The sequence below is a fragment of the Myotis nattereri genome (genome assembly GCF_964212035.1).
Source record: "Myotis nattereri genome assembly, chromosome: 3".
NCBI classification, from domain to species: domain Eukaryota; kingdom Metazoa; phylum Chordata; class Mammalia; order Chiroptera; family Vespertilionidae; genus Myotis; species Myotis nattereri.
Window position 1 is genome coordinate 27,703,629 of NC_138077.1, and position 17,225 is coordinate 27,720,853.

General features: G+C 39.4%; 1 protein-coding gene and 1 pseudogene across 2 annotated transcripts in view; both read right to left on the reverse strand.

Annotated features, from left to right (window-relative positions):
- The window catches only part of LOC308515316 (ferritin light chain-like), a 306,095-nt pseudogene that overhangs the window by 136,752 nt on the left and 152,118 nt on the right, over positions 1-17,225 (reverse strand). The gene's annotated exons all lie outside the window — the stretch shown is intronic.
- Positions 15,879-17,225, reverse strand: part of BCHE (butyrylcholinesterase) — a 58,695-nt gene continuing 57,348 nt past the window's right edge. Inside the window, exon 6 of the mRNA XM_081088512.1 lies at positions 15,879-16,134. The gene's annotated coding sequence lies outside the window, so the exon portion shown is untranslated. The remainder of the gene's footprint in view (positions 16,135-17,225) is intronic.

Consider the following 17,225-nt stretch of genomic DNA (forward strand, 5'->3'; position numbering starts at 1 on the left):
CTTTTTGTCTCTCAGGTACTTCTGAAAGTACAAGCAGGGATTTCTTGTTTTAAAAGAAACCCATTATTCTGTGACATTATTTATTGAGGAGGGCATAAATTCAATATTAATTATATGAAAAATTATAATTAGAAAATATTGAGGTTCACACTTAATAAATTGAGACCTATCACTGCAATGTAGGTGAAAGCAGGTTTCAAATCAGGGTCATCTATTTATAGATATAGATATAGATATAGATATAGATATAGATATAGATATAGATATAGATATAGATATAGATATAGATATAGATATGATATAGATATAGAGATAGAGATAGAGATATAGATATAGATATAGATATAGATATATATACCTAAGTGACCAGAACAACCAGAATGACTGGAACGACCACCGCTATGATGCGCACTGACCACCAAGGGAAAGACACTCAATGCAGGAGTTGCCCCCTGTGGTCAGTGCACTCCCACAGCCAACCTCCCCTGGCTGGCCAATCTCCCACAGTCCCTCCCCCTGGCCAGCAGGCCTGATGGCCTGATGGGGACTGGATCCTGGGCTGGGACAGAGAACAGGTGTGGGTGGTGGCGGACATGGCCCCTTTCCCAGGGAGGCTGAGGACTGGCTCCATCCTCAGGGCTGGCAGCAACCTCCAGTGCCCTGTCTCTCCCCCCCGGCCGGCATGCCTCAATAGGCGTGCTGCCTGCCCACCACGGTGGCAGCGTGGAGGTGAGGGTAGGAGACGGGGAGGAGGTGGGGAACTGTGCAGTGGTGGGGCACTGGCAATGGCAGCTTCGGCGTCTGGCGTCCATTTCTTCCGCGCCAGGCCTGGCCCTGATCCGCTGGCCCCAAACAGCCCTGATTGCCAGCCAGGCCTAGGGACCCCACCGTGCACGGATTTCATGCACTGGGCCAGGACTCTAGCAATTACTACAATGATTATAGCTCCTACTGGCAAATAAAAAACCCGTTGGGAATTGCTTAATCAAAAAGCAAAAGTTAATACCAGAATAAAATACACAAGTAATTCACAGTTTACAAGGACCTCTTGTGCCCAGGTCTCAGGAGGAGAACTGGAACCGCCAACATAATTGCCATTAGGGCTGTGTCTTCAGTAATTACTTTGGGGGGTTTTCTTGTTCAGTCTTGCTGCTGACCAACCTACACTCATTGCTGAAAACGGCTGCCTTTAGTTTTCAAGTTTAGAATCTTCTATTGTAGAGAGATGCCATAATTGAGATTAACTGTCTAGATTCCTGGGTAAGGAACCATCTGGTTTAGCTGGTGTCATAAATTACCTCTCCTAGTCTAACCACCATGGGCCCTGCAGCCCTGTCCGGAAAAAAAAAAAAAAAAAGGTCTCACTGTTCGATCTGACAAGTACTCACTAGTCAAACCAGGAAATGTAGTATTAAGGTCAAGTTGACAAAATATCAGTTGTCTTAAAAATTCCCTCAAGCATAAAACAAGAATGTTTTGTTTGCCCTGGTTACAGCTTTAGAGGGTTGTAATGAAATGATGATATTTGAAAAATTTTGGGTACCAATCATATGAAATTCCTGACTGTAATTAAAGAATTTCCTTCTTCGTGGTTCTTATTGAGATGCTAAGCCTGCTGCACATACTAGAGGAGCTAAAAATACTAAATTCTCACATTCAAAGACTCCCCAACATTCCACAGGGACTGTGCTTCTTGATGTGGATTTTGATGTTGGGCCAGGGTAGTTCAGGTACTGTCCACTCGACCTCATCCTAGCCAGGGCGGACCTGGTGCCGTGGCAGTAACCAGTCCCTGTGACATTGTGTCTTCCTCGGGCCAGGTTTAACAATCCTAGCTGTTACCTTAGCCCATGTCTCCACTCACTTCCAAGCCTGGCTCTTCCAACTGCTGGTGTGTTTTTTTCTCTATGCTCTTCATTGAAACATCTAAACTCAATATATTTTTTTCAATAAATTTTTATTTTGCTTAGGCAGAAGAGATTTAGATCCACCTGAGTTGTTTTGTTGTTGTTGTTGTTGCTTGCAACTTAGAACTCTAATAACTAGTGAAAAATAATAAGTGGTGAAATTGCACATAAAATACAATTCAGTAATGTGGAATTTGATTTTTATTTATAACCCTCAATCTACCAACCTGGAAAGCTATTGAGAATATAACAGTAAGAAGATGGGCTCAATGTGAATCAATCTCTCTCTCTCTTTCTCCCTCTCTCTCTCTCTCTCTCTCTCTCTCTCTCTCTCTCTCTCTCTCTTTCTCTCTCTCTCTCCCTCTCTCTCTCTTTTGCTTTTATTATATATCATTTTTTTTCCAGTTTATTTTTATAGTGGTTTCAGGTGTATAGCATAGTGTTTAGACAATTATATGCTTTGCAAAGTGTTTCCCATGATATTTCCAGTACCCACCTGGTACCATACATAGTTATCACAATTCATTGGCTGCATTCGCTATGTTGTACTTTATAACCACTGTGACTATTTTGTTAACTACCAGTTTGTACTTCTTAATCTCTTTACCTCTTTCACCCAGCACTACAATGCCTCTCCCATCTGGCAGCCACCAGTTTCTGAGTCTATTTCAATTTTTTTTGTTTGTTTATTTTGTTCTTTAGATACCACAAATATGTGAAATCATATGGGCATTCATGACCTTTTAAAATTAACATTTAGATACATTTGTCAGATTTCATTAAAAAGACGCTCAGGACTTATGCATTGAATTATATCTGAAATTTACTTCAAAAACAACAATGAAAAAGCACTTTGAACAAATATTGAATTCTGATTAATAAAATGCATGTTGAAGTACTTGTGGGATTCCAGGGGTGGGCAAACTTTTTGACTCGAGGGTCACAATGGGTTCTTAAACTGGACCGGAGGGACGGAACAAAAGCATGGATGGAGTGTTTGTGTGAACTAATATAAATTCAAAGTAAACATCATTACATAAAAGGGTACGGTCTTTTTTTTTTTTTAGTTTTATTCATTTCAAATGGGCCGGATCCGGCCCGCGGGCCGTAGTTTGCCCACGGCTGGATTATACTGATGTCTGTAACTTTATTTGAAATGCATCAAAAATAAGATAGATGGCTTATTTCACTTAGCATAATGCTCTCCAGTTCCATCCATGCAGTGGCAAATGGTAAGAATTCCTTCTTTTTTACAGCAACATAGTATTCCATCGTGTAGATGTACCACAGTTTTCTAATCCAGTCATCTGTTGATGGGCACTTAGGCTGTTTCCAAATCTTAGCTATGGTAAAGTGTGCTGCTATGAACATTGGGATTCATATATCCAGTCAGAGAAGGATAAATACCACATGATCTCACTCACTTGTGGAATATAATGAACAACATAAACTGATGAACAAGGATAGATCCAGAGATGGAGAGGCATCGATCCAACCATCGGGCCTCAGAGGGAAGGTAGGGGAGGGTGGGGGTAAGGGAGAGAGATCAACCAAAGGACTTATATGCAAGCATATAGGCCTAACCAATGGACATGGACAACAAGGGGGTGAGGGCATGAGTGGGGGGATAGGGGGTAACATGGGGATAAGAACACATATGTAATAACTTAATCAATAAAAAAAGGTAAAACAAAAAAAAAATAAGAGAGATGAATTTATGCTTAGAAAGTACATGAATGTAGATGACTAGATATGTTATAAAGCAATAAGCAAAATGTTCTTTGCAACAGAGACATAATATGTATTGAATGTTTACTGTAAAGTTCTTTCAACTTTTCTGTTTGAAAATTATTCTAATGAAATGTTGGAACAATAAAAAAATCTAATCAATAAGCACTCCCTAACATAAAGAATGCATTCTCAACTAATATTTCTATGCATTTGAGAATCTAGAAGACTCTCTTTTTTTACTACTTTCATGGTAGTATTTTACATTGCTTTAAAGCCATGTGCCTTTGGAATTTCTAAGTTCAATATTTACCATCCTTACAATGGATCATCTTAAATTTCCTTTCAAGTATTTAATTTCACAAATAAATAGTTATGTATTTTATAAACACAGAAGAGCAGAATCTGAAAATATAAATTATCTCTGTACTCATTGCTATGAGATATTTGGTATACATTCTTCTTTGCTTGAATAAATGCCCTTTTAAAAATTGGAGAGATTGAAGCAACTATATGGGAGGTATGCATTATTTTGTCATTTAATAGATCTGGGCAGAAATACTGCTTTTTCAAAATCCCAATTTGTCATTTTCCAACTGAACCTTTTCATGACAGATATTTGTTTTTATCCTTCATATTTCCATTGACATATTCCCTGAGTATTTTGTCTTTTATTGATTTTCTCAGCTAGTACATGTACAGTATGGTACTATATACTTCGTAATACTATATTATTGGATTATACCATCTCATTGCTCAGGGACTGAGATGTTTATGACGTATTGCTTAATAGGCACCACTATGAAAAGTGCCACTAAAATAATTTAAAGGAAATAAAAATTATATTAAGGAATATTAAACAGGTCAATTTTTTGAATAGTTAAGTTAGGTAACTTCTCTGAACCACAGTTCTTTTTAAAATTATTTACATTTTTAAATATATTTTTATTGATTTCAGAGAGAAAGGGAGAGGGAGAGAGAGAGATAGAAACATTAATGATGAAAGAGAATCATTGATTGGCTGCCTACTGCAAGCTCCCTATTGGAGATAGAGCCCACACCCTGGGCATGTACCTCAGCAAGGAATCAAACAGTAACCTCCTGGTTCACTGGTCAATGCTCAGTCACTGAGCCACCACTGCCAGGCATGAGCCACGGTTCTTGAACTTTAATAGCTTTAACAAAGTAAAATAAGATGCTTGTCACACTTCATTCAGTGCATGTCACATGCTCAGTACATGTAATGATTGCTATTAGTATGTAACTTTTGATTTGCATATTGTTACTATATTGACAGACCTAAGTGTGCAAAATATGTTTGTGCTCAAAAGAAGTTTCAACATTTTCCCAGTAATAGTTCACACATCAATTACACTTCATTAAGCCTTTTTTTATTGATAATACAGTCATCTCTTCAGTTTAGATAAATGCTGACCCCACAAAGTCTAAATATTTTGAGTCTTGGTAAATGAGATTTTGTAAATTTTATTTAAGAATCAAAGATAATGACCCTCACTAACATTTTAGATTCTTTGTAAGACATGATTTTTTTTTTTTTTTACTTCTCTGCTGTACCAGTGACTCTGATACTCCATTTGTGTGTAACAAGTCATTAAAGAAAGTGCAGGCTTTGTTCCTACACTTTTTTTTTTCCTTTTTGAATTAAACCTTTTCCATTTGCCATGTAATACCAATTACTAATCAATTCAAATACATTTTAAAATTCTCACTTTTCATCAATGTTTGTTATATATTTTTTTTCAATCACGAAGAAGAACAAGTGACATATTAATTTTGCTGTCTCCCTCCTTATCTAGTGGAATTTCCCTTCAACCCACCTTATGTGAGTCAACTGACATGTGGCAAGTACCAGCCTCACAGATGGATCACTAATGGCAATCACACAATTGCTGAGTTTTGCAACACAGGTGCTTAGATTGGCTTTGCTTGCCTGCCAGCAATATACAGATTTTTGGCAGACCCCCACGACTGTGAAAAGAAGCAAAGAGAGGGCACATACCCATTCAGTTGGCACTCACCCTTCTCCACAATGGGCCCCACAGTTGAGCCAGACTTACTGCTATTACTGCCTACTAGTCTCTGAATCATTGTCACGTACTTGACCCCTATGTGCAACTTGCAAGGAAACCATTTTGGTTTAATTACAAATGAGCAAATTTAGAATGGGAATAATGTGTTCCGACATACAATATTTACTAACAACAGAAGAGTGGAAACTGAGAAAGTTGAAAACAGTATTCTTTCTTCCAAATCCATAATGAAATGTTTTTGAATGCAAAAATAAAAATACATATAAGTCAGGACGGTTTTAAAAATATAAAGCCACACCTTTGCCATTCGTTTTAAAATTAAACCTTTGATTTTTTAACCATACCTTGGTCCTTTGTACTTGAAGGTGTATCTAGAGAGAGACATTGCTATTTATATGTATGTGGGCGGGTCTGAAAATACTGCCTGTGGGTTATTTTTTCAGCATGAGTGCAGATGAAAACTTGTCTGTAGTGAGAAGTATGCTCTGGGCTGGTCTCCAGGAATCTTAATATGAACTAGAGATATGCTCACCCTTGAGGAACTCATGGTAGAGTTGATGGGAATGTCAGTGTGTCACCGTATACTAAAAAGTATAAATAAAATGAAGTGATACTGCTTGGGGAAAGACACTTGTCCCTGATAAGGGTCAAGGAAAGCCCTAGAAAGAAACTGACATATACTTACAGCTTATAAGGTATGTAGCACTTCATTAGGAAAGTGTGCAAATGTAGGTAGATCAAACAAAAAAATATGGAATAGCAGGTTTGTTTTGAAAATGGGACTTAGGTATGCTTGTTAAGATTAGAGATGTGGTTGGATACTCTTACATCAGAAATAAAGGTCAAATAATGCATCCTAAGGACTATGAGGTTTATTTAAATATAGGCAATGTATATTGTAAGCACCTCCAGAACAGAACACTGGAATTACACATTCAACAAATAAATATGTTCTGCCTCCTGGGTTTTCCCATCTCAACTGCCCCATGTCACTGCAGCACAATACACTGAGTTCATGAAACCAAACATCTTAGAGTCATTCTCCTTTTTCTCCACACCCATATTCAATACTTAGAATGCTTTGATTATTTCAACTTCAAAGCATATTCTATCTTATTCGGATCTTCACTGTGATTACTCACTTTCAAGCCACAATTATTTCCTGTCTGGGCTATTTTAAAAGCCTCCTTATTGGTCTCCTTGCTGCTGCTTGGACTGCCTTTGCCAAATATTTATTTGTCACACAGCAATCACAATGATCTTTTAAAATCTAAATCAGAGCACGTCATTCCTATGCTTATTATCCTTCTAATACCTCCCCACTGAATTTAAGGCAAAATACAAATTTCTAACGCTCTTATAGGAACCTACACAATTCAACTTTATCTCCTGTGATTCCTGCTATCCTTTCTAAGCTCCAAACTTTTTATCGATTATTGAAATTGTGAACCCTAAGAAAAAGATTAATTTGATGTGAACCCCAGAAGGAATTTATTTCCTGAGATGGACTCCCCATGGTCAATTGAGGGATCAAATTTTATAAATAATAAAAGCTTAGTGGCCATTTGCTTACAGTGGTTTATCACATACTCTGTATACCAAGAACCTCAGATTGAGCTCTCAGCCTCCTGCACTATGCTCATTTAAGCCTCACTGTGACAACTTTATAAGGAAGTTCCTGCTCCATCCAATCGGAACTGTTCCATGGCAACCAATCAGAAGCGTGTGATTCACACCAATCAGAAAGTGTACAGATTTGGACACCTCATCTACATAAAATGGACCTAATTGGGAACCTGAGCAAAAGCTTTTGCCTTACTTTCACTTTGTCTTGGTGGAACACAATTTGGGTTGCTAACCTGAATCTGTGTCTCCTAGGCTGCAACTGCTTTTGTTCAAATCAATGCTTTTCATTCTTTATTACACTCTGAAGTCCATTTTGCTTTACAGCATGAAGGTTTTGGTCTTGTTATTTTTATCTCAGATGTAGGTCACACTGACTTGGGGGAGCACTGATGAGCATTCAACCTAAGGCATTGCAGTGTGCCCTAAGGAAGGCCTCTGGATAGTTGGCAATGGAAATACAGAACTTTGGACAGAACAAAAACAATGCACTGCTTTCTTTATTGAGATTGTTTTTCTGCATAACAAAAATGTCAACAATAATATCTAATATATAAGAGTTATACTTGCTTTATTCAGAAACTACAGAAGCAGGTATGGTGGAAATTCTAGGAAGAAGTAGCTTTATCTCAATTGGAAAACAGGTCTGATTATCTGATAGAGAACCTGTCTGGACATGATTTTTTTGCTTGTTTTGTTTTGTTTACCAAAAATCACAAATGCAGCAATTTTATTTATTTTTTAAATTTTATTTTTTAATTACAGTTCACATTCAATATTATTATATACTAGAGACCTGGTGCACAAAAATTTGTGCACTCGGGGTGGGGGGGTCCTCATCCCGGCTGTGCCCTCTCACAGTCTGGGACCCCTCAGGGGATGACCACCTGCTGGTTTAGGCCCGCTCCCCGGGGTATTGGGTCTAAGCTGGCAATCAGACATCCCTCTGGCAACCTGGACCCTGGGGGATGTCCACTTGCCAGCGGGGAGCAGGCCTAAGCTGCAGTCTGACATCCTTAGTGCTGCTGAGGAGGCGGGAGAGGCTCCCACCACCACCACTGTACTGGCAGCCGTCGGCCTGGCTTGTGGCTGAGCAGAGCTCCCGCAGTGGGAGCACACTGACCACCAGGGGGAAGCTCCTGCATTGCACGTCTGTCCCCTGGTGGTCAGTGTGTGTCATAGTGACCAGTCATTTCCAGTCGTTCTGCTGTTAGGGTCAGTTTGCATATTACCCTTTTATTATATAGGATAGAGGCCTGGTGCATGGGTGGGTCCCAGCTGGTTTGCCTTGAAGGGTGTCCTGGATCAGGATGGGGTTCCACTGGGGTGCCTGGCCAGCCTGGGTGAGGGGCTGATGGGTGTTTTCAGGCTGGTCACACCCCCTTCAGGGTGGGGGTCCCCACTGGGGTGCCTGGCCAATCTGTGTGAGGGGCTGAGGGCCGTTTTCGGGCTGGCCAAGTTCCCCTGATGACAGAAGCTACCAGCTTCTCCTTTTTTCTTTCTTTTTTTTATTCTGGGATTTACTTACCTTCTATAATTGAAACTTTGTAGCCTTGAGAGGAGCTCAGAGCCAGCCAGGGAAGGTGGAAGGGTAGCTTGGCTTCCTCCATTGCCAGGGGCAACCCAGCCTCCTACTCGCTCCAGCTCCATAGCTACGGCTGACTGAAAGCAGGTTGTCGAGGTCCAACCCCAGCAGGTCCAGGGGTTCCCAAAGGTGTAGACGGAGTCGGCGAAGAAGGAATGACACGGAGACCGCATTCAGTTGATCAGCAGCCTAGCCAGGATCTCCAGCCAAGTTCTGGTCTTGATCTCCAGAGAGGTTCTGCTGTTTATTGTCTTGTTACATCCGTATTTATCCCAGTTGATTTTAATCCTGTCAATTTCTATTACAAAGGTTAGGGCGTTTCTTATCTCCATTCCAGGGAGTAAAGATTATGTAGCTTAAGCATGATTGTTTGTAGTTAAAGTGATTAACTACCCGCCTGGCACTTAGTTAAGGAGTTTCATCCCCTCCCTGACTTCAGGGAAAAATTCCTACCTGGGGAAACAACCTTTCTTGGAGAGGTGACCTTGGTTAAAACACACAGCGCTAAGGGGAGCAAACATATTAAGAACAGTATGCTATATACGCCAGGTCCCTTGAAACATATGCTGTGCAGATGTTTCTTTCCTGCAGCGACTGTGTCAAGCAGCAAGGATGGACCGGCTTCCGGCAGCAGGTACCTGGGGTTTGTTTATCTTCTATAATTGAAACTTTGTTGCTTTGAGTGGAGCTCAGAGCCAGGCCACGGCAGGCAAGAAGCTTGGCTTCCTCCATCATTGGGCAACCAAGCCTCCTACTCGCTCCAGCTCCATGGCTGCCGGCCGCCATCTTGGTTGGGTTAATTTGCATATAGTCGCTTCGATTTGCTGGTGGGCATGGCTTAAGACATAGCAAAGGTACAGTCAATTTGCATGTTTGTCTTTTATTAGTGTAGACTAGAGGCCCGGTGCACAAAATTTGTGCATGGGGGGAGGTGTCCCTCAGCCCAGCCTGCACCCTCTCCAATCTGGGACCCTTTGTGGGATGTCCGACTTCTGGTTTAGGACCCATTGCCCCAAACTGCTTTGCCTGCAAGCCTGATAATCCCCTAACCACTCCCCTGCCAGCCTCATCAATGCCTAACTGCTCCCCTGCCAGCTTGGTCTCCCCCAACTGCCCTCTCCTGCAGGCCTGGTCACCCCTAACTTCCCTCCCCTGCTGGCCTGATCGCCTACAACTGCCCTCCCCTGCCAGTCATCTTGTGGCTGTGTTCACCACCATCTTTGAGGGTGTGACAGTCAATTAGCATATTCCCTCTTTATTAGATAGTATTAGTTTCAGGTGTACAGCATAGTCGTTAGACAACTGTATACTTTACAAATTGTTCCCCTCGATATTTCCAGTACCCACCTGGCACCATATATAGTTATCACAATATCATTGACTGTATTCCCTATGCTGTACTTTACATCCCATGATTATTTTGTAACTACCAATTTGTGCTTCTTAACCTCTTCACCTTTTTCATGGACATAGTATTGATTCGGGTTTTTTGTTTGTTTTTTGGGTTATTTTCTGAGCAGGATGCAAGGGTGATTTCTTTCCCAGGTTCTTGTCCAGATGGATTTGAAGACTGAAACCATGGACAAAAGGTGGTAGGTGAGAAGTACAAAAAGTTGACTGCAAGAAGATACTATCTCTAAAACTCCTAATTTTAAGTTTCTATTCCTAAGACTGTCTCTCCTGGTTAAGAGGGACCCCCTAAAGAGGGTGGCCACTGCTCTCTCTGTCTTGAGGTATTATATATTCTAGAGACCCTTTCCTTAATCTAGGACCCGCCCCCTGCTTTTCCCATTGGTCATTCTGCTACATCGTATTAGTTTCAAAGCTCAAACCTCACATGGTGCTCCTCTTTCTCTTCCCTTATTTTGCAACATCCATCTATCCTCTGTGACCTAGTAACCTTATCCTGCCAAGCCTTGAGACTGAAACACTGGCTTCTCCCCTCCAAGAGTAAAACAGCATCTTTTTCTCCTGTGACTTTTCTTTATCCTCTGTGAATGTATGTCTTCCTCCCCGCCTTATCTTGCTGGTTGGAGTTACTTTTGATCTCCCTTATAGCTCTCCTAGCTGCTCAGGCCAGAGGTACCTCTGTCCTTGGTGTATGGCCGCTTTCATTGTTCGGGCCAAGATGCTGCTATCCTCTCTGGACCTCCTCCCTTTCTGTCTGCCTAATTAACTACCTAATCAGTATTCTTCTTTTTTGTCCTTTGCTACCCTCCTGTTACATATTATCAACAGAAAAATGGAGGAAGGGAGTGTGTATGGGTAACATGAAGGACAAAGGAATCCTGTTAGTGTGTGGTCACTGCTGCTTTTCCTTTATCTTATGAGAGGAAGCAGTGACCTTGGCTAGGCAGATCCTTACATCCCTTTTATCTGTTCCAACAATCTAGGATGTTGTCTCATCCTACAATTGATTGAAGTAAACTTTAAGTGTCCATTTTAACATTCCATTATGAAAATGAAAGACTATAAATTGTATTTTCATGTAAAGAATGTAAAGAGTTCTACTGGCTTTTTTTCTTTTTCTTTTTTTTTGTAAAGAATCAATGCTCTGGTTGAGACAGTAGAGTTATGCACCATAGAGCATGGAAGAGACATTTTGGCTTGGAAATGTTAAGGGCAGGTGTGACCAGCTATCCATAGACACGGAAGAATTTTTGTAAATCTCTTGCCAAATGTATAATTTTGAAAAGCACAGCCTTCATGGGTTAGTTAGCTTCAAAATGCTGCTTCAAGTAGTTGAAGGTATTAACATGTTGGATGGAATTATCTCGCATCATTCGTTATGTTGCTGAACAATGCCTGCCAAAAGCAACAGTATAGTTTTCAGCTGTCGTTATTGCACTTTTTTCCCTGAGAATAATGAAATGCCAGGTTTGGCTGTCTTTTTATTTTGATTGATTGATTGAATGAATTTATTGGGGAGACATTGGTTTGCAAAACCATATGGATTTCAAGTGTGCAACTCAATAAAACATCAACTGCACACTGCATCATGTGCCCAGCACCCAAGCAAAGACTCTTTCCATCCTCTTTCCCCATCTTTTGTCTGCATCCATCAATCTCTCCTTTCCCCTGGCTCCATACTCTGTCTGTGTCTATGTGTTTATTATGTATACTAGAGACCCAATGCATGAAAATTCATGCAAGAGTAGGCCTTCCTTCCCCTGGCTGCCATCACCAGCTTCCCTCTGGCACTCGGGACCGGTCTGGCTTCCTTCAGGCCCAGGCTTCCCTCTGTCCCCGGCTTAGTCAGGAAGAACATCCAGAATGATGTCGGGTCTAATTAGCATATTATCCTTTTATTATTATTACTAGAGGCCCAGTGCACGAAATTTGTGCAGGCGGTGTCCCTCAGCCTAGCCTGCACCCTCTCCAATCCAGGACCCCTCAGGGGATGTCCAACTGCCTCTCACAATCCAGGACCGCTGGCTCCTAACCACTCACCACCTGTCTGCTTAATTGCCCCTAACCACCTCTGCCTGCCTGCTTGATTCCCCTTAACTGCTCCCCAACCAGCGTGATCGCTTCTAACTGCTCCCCTGCTGGCATGATCGCCCCTAACCGCCTCTGCCTCACCCTGCACCCAAGACCCAGGATTCCCTCCTCTGGCCAGTTGCAGGCATCCGGTACCTGGGCTTCCGTCCCTCTGGCCGGCCACAGGACCCGGGCCGGCTTCACCCAGGCCTACCACAGCTGCAGGAGACTGTGGGCAGGCAGCTTGTCCCTCTCCCGGCCGTAGCCAGGCTGGTCCCCACTACTCCCTCCCCAGTGTTGAGTGTCTGAGCCATTACAGCATGATGGTGTGAAGGTGTGATGACCATTTGCATATTAGCTCTTTACTATTTAGGATAGATATGTTTTTGGTGGCCTTTTTAAAATGGCATGTTATTTGTCATAGGTAATATATGTACATGTATGCTACAAAGTATAAAAGGCACTAAAAAATGGAACATGTGAAATAAATTATTAGTTTCAATTTGTATCACAGCCAGCGAGTTCCTTCCTCAGAGTCATTCACTGTTACTATTTTTCATTGTGTTTCCTGAGCTAATTATGCACATTGACTTTTTCCAATTAAAAAACCTTGGTTATTTTTCATATCAGCAAGACTTACCTCATCTAACTGCTGTGTGGTATTTCATTTTATGACTAAAGCTTCAGTACTATCCTATTAGTGGACACTTATGTTGTTTTTCTAATCTTTCTATAAAGAATTATTTTTTTTAAGTCTTGTTGAATTCCTAGGCTATGTGACCACTTTTACTCTTTCTTTGCAGAGAAATCGTGCCCTTTTCCAATTCACAGACAAAAGGTTGTATTTAGTGTACGCTTTCTTGTAGTATATCACCAACTCGGTTTTTGTCTTCTTATTTCATTGTCACACAGAGCAAGCTGATTTTATTAGATCTCCTTTCTCAATCTTTTATATTCATCTTTTGTGTGTGTTTTTTCTTTTTTACTTTCTTTACTTTTATTTGCATTTCAATCCTGTTATATTTTCACTGTTTTCAGCCAGGACAGTTCTCTTTTGTGTTGCTCCTAGTGGAGGCTTCATAGCTGAGATTATTTTTCCCTGCTGACTTTTCCCCCTGTGATTTACTAACTCATGTTGTCTTTCTTTGTTAGCTACCACATCTTTCTTAAATTCTTATATCTCTGCTTTGAAGCACATATTGGTCATACTGTCTCTTGTTCTATTATTAAGATTTTTAGATTTAATAGTAATTTATTTGGCCACAATTTTTATCTGTTCCATGAAACCAATTTTGATTTCCTAATGTTGTTTTTGTCCATCCTTTATTTTCCTCTTTTCTTCCTTTTTTATTTCAGCACTTTCACATACTTTCTGTGCTGGTTTCTTAATTTCAATCGGTTGCATTCTGAGACCAATAATTTTCAGAAATTTTGTGTGAGGCAGGAATTTTTCTTAAGACATTATTGAATTAGACACAATTTCCTTAGTTTATTTTTGAAGTAAATTATGTTCAACATAATTTTCTTATATTTAATTAGCATTTAAAATCTTTTAGTTTAGTAATCCTCACATGCTCATCTTGACCTTTATCAACCAGGGCTATCTTAAAACAATTGAAAGAAAAGGCATTGGGTGAATTTAATATGTCTGAGCAACAAGAATTGATTATCTCAGCAGCACCATGCCTCTTGACTCTTAATTAAACATATCTCCATGAAAAATAAGAGAAGTCTTTAAATTCTACCAAACCATATAATTATATAAAGCATGACTGAGAGTTTTTGAGTCTATGATAAAAAAATAAATGAAATCATTGGTAGAGTGCTATTCAAAATAAAAACGTGGTAAGTGTTGTGTTTCGGTAAAATAATTTTATAGCTCTTGTAACTATTATCTGATGGTGTTGACGTACATTTTTTATTGTCTTTTCCTATAGAATAATTAATACCAATAGTGTGTGTACCAGTTAATATTACAATACTGAAGTTACTCTTTTTGGATAATATATGTCTCTGAGATTCTAATGAACAATTTCTGTCACAGATTTACCTACAGTTTTCTTTTTTGGGGGGCGGGGGCGGGGATGCAGTTTTTTTCTTCTTTTTTCAGCATAGGGAAAAAAGAGAATCACACATAACATCAGCCTATATCATGGTACAATTTCAGGATTTTAAAAATATTTGCCCCTACAGATCAACAGCATTTGGATTCTACCATTTAAAATAATAATATTTCTAGTACTGAGAAGTGAGTTAGCCAAGGAGCAAAACAAACCTCTAAAGGTAAATCATGGTGCATCCCAGGGTTATGCAAGGGGAAATAAAATGAAATAAAACAAAGAAGTAAAACAAAAAAGCAAACTGAAATGGCACATTGATAAGGCAAATTTATGTCTACCACACTTATCTTGAGAAGAAACTTTTCAGAAGCTTTTTGTGACAGGACCTTCCTCTCAAAATTCTTCTTGGACTAGACCAAATGGTGGATTTGCCCACTGATAGGTTAAAACTGTATTAAATGTAATCTGCCTCCTCTTCCTTTACCTGTATCCTAAGGATTAGACCAGGAATTCCCACCTATTTTTCCCTAAATTTATCTCAACATTTCTATCACCTAACACTGTATTAGCCTAGGGATCTGGAAAAATAATTAATCTAAAATAAATGGCCATATCAAAGAATACTTGCTAGAGAAATTGTTAGCACATAAATAATTAGAAATTTTTAGAATATTTGTGAATAATAAAAATTTATTTTAAAAGATTAAAGGGATTTTTTTGCATTTATGGAATTATAACAGCAAATCACAAAGAGGAAATAAGTTGAAATAAAAACGATATGAGATGCAAAACACAAATTATAAAATTTAATAAAAATAATGGTGGTAATAAAATAAAGGATTAGATAGAGAAGGCAAAACTAGGAAGAGGAGCAAACACTGGAGAGGAAACTTCAGAGTATTTCTGAGGAAAGCAATAAAGAAAACAAAAATAATGCTTTTATTGATTTTTAGAGAGAGAGAGAGAGAGAAGCATCAATGTGAGAGAGAAACATGGATCCATTGTCTCCCGAATGCCCCCTACTGGAGATTGAGACAGCAACCAGGGCATGTGTCCTAACTGATATCAAACTGATGACTTTGGGTTCATGGGACAATGCTCAACCAACACATGCCAGGGCAAGAAAAGTTAAAGTGGAACAGATTCAGGCAGTGGGACCCAAATATGATAGGGCCACAGGAAGGGAGAGTAGAGTGGACCGAGCACATATAACGGATATATACCTGAAAACTGTCACAAAATGAAGATATATTTTAACTAGCAGATTAAAAAAGCTTTGAAAAGAACTTTAAAAAAACCTAGCGAAAATTATGTTAGATTAATAATAATTAGATATATCTTGGTGAAAATATATATATATATATATATATATATATATATATATATATATATATGTATATATTCATTTCCCATCACTGATATAACACATTAACACAAACTTGATGGATTAAACAATTCAAATTTATTCTCTTCTGCTTCTAGAGGTGAGAAATTTGAAGTCAATTTCACCGTGTCAAAACCAAGGTGTCAGCAGGGCCACCTTTCTTCCATAGGCTCCAGGGGAGAATTCATTTGTTGTATCTTCTACATTCTGGTGGCTGCTGGCATTTCTTAGCTTGTGTCTGAATCTCTCCAATCTCTTCCTGGTCAAATCACCTTCTTTCTCCTGTTCTGTGTTTCAAATCACCCTCTGCCTCTGTCTTATAAAAATACATATGAATTGTCAGTCCAGGGGGAAAGGGGTGTGGGGGGTGCGGGAAGAGACTGGAAAAAAATCGTACACCTATGGATGAGGACAGTGGGGGGGGGGGGTAAGGGCAGAGGGTGGGGTGGGAACCGGGTGGAGGGAAGATATGGAAGGAAAAAGAGGAACAACTGTAATAATCTGAACAATAAAGATTTAATTAAAAAAAAAGAATACATATTATTGTATTTAGTGCCCTCCTGGATAAAGCAATATTATCTCTTCCTATCAAAAATTTCAACTTAATCACTTCTGCAAAATTAATTTATGCAATATAAGGTAACATTTACAAGTTCCAGGGATTAGAAAGTAGATGTCTTTTTTGGGGGGAGGGTCATTATTTAGCCTGTGAATTATAGGTATGTATGCATATATGTATAAATATTACGTGTCCAAACAGATATATATATATCTGTTATATGCATAAAAACAAAACTCTACTTATTTTTAGACTTTTATTTGGTAGATAATGCTATGAAGTTGAAGAAAATATATTTAAATGGTGATATAAATTTAACCAAAAGATTGTCTTAGATATAAAAAAAACTTGTGTTTTTTTTTTCCAAAAGGAAAATTTTGTTGAATTATAGATGGAAGGGAAATGAGTCAAGGTTAGAAACTTAGGAAGAAGCAAGTTTTTGTTGTTGTTTTAAAGATCTGGCAATAGCACCATAGCTTAACAGAGACTTAACATCAAATCAAGTCTCAGTGCTGGAGTGCTGGCTCTGCTCAGTCCAGATTTACACCCAATCCCTCGGTAATCTCCTTCTGTCCAATGGCTTTATATAACATCTCGATGTTGGCGACAACCTAATTTATATCTCTAATCTAGACATCTTCCTTCCATTCACCTCTTATTTAATAAAGTGCTTTTTCTATCTCTTTCTTAGGTATCTAATAGGTACCTGAAAGTTAACACATCCTCAACCAAACTCTTGCTTCTCTATTTGGACCTGCTGGACCTACAACTTTCCTTGCCTCAGAATATGATAAATCTATTCAACCAGTTATTTAGGCAGAAAATCTTTTGTTTACTCCTCTAAATTT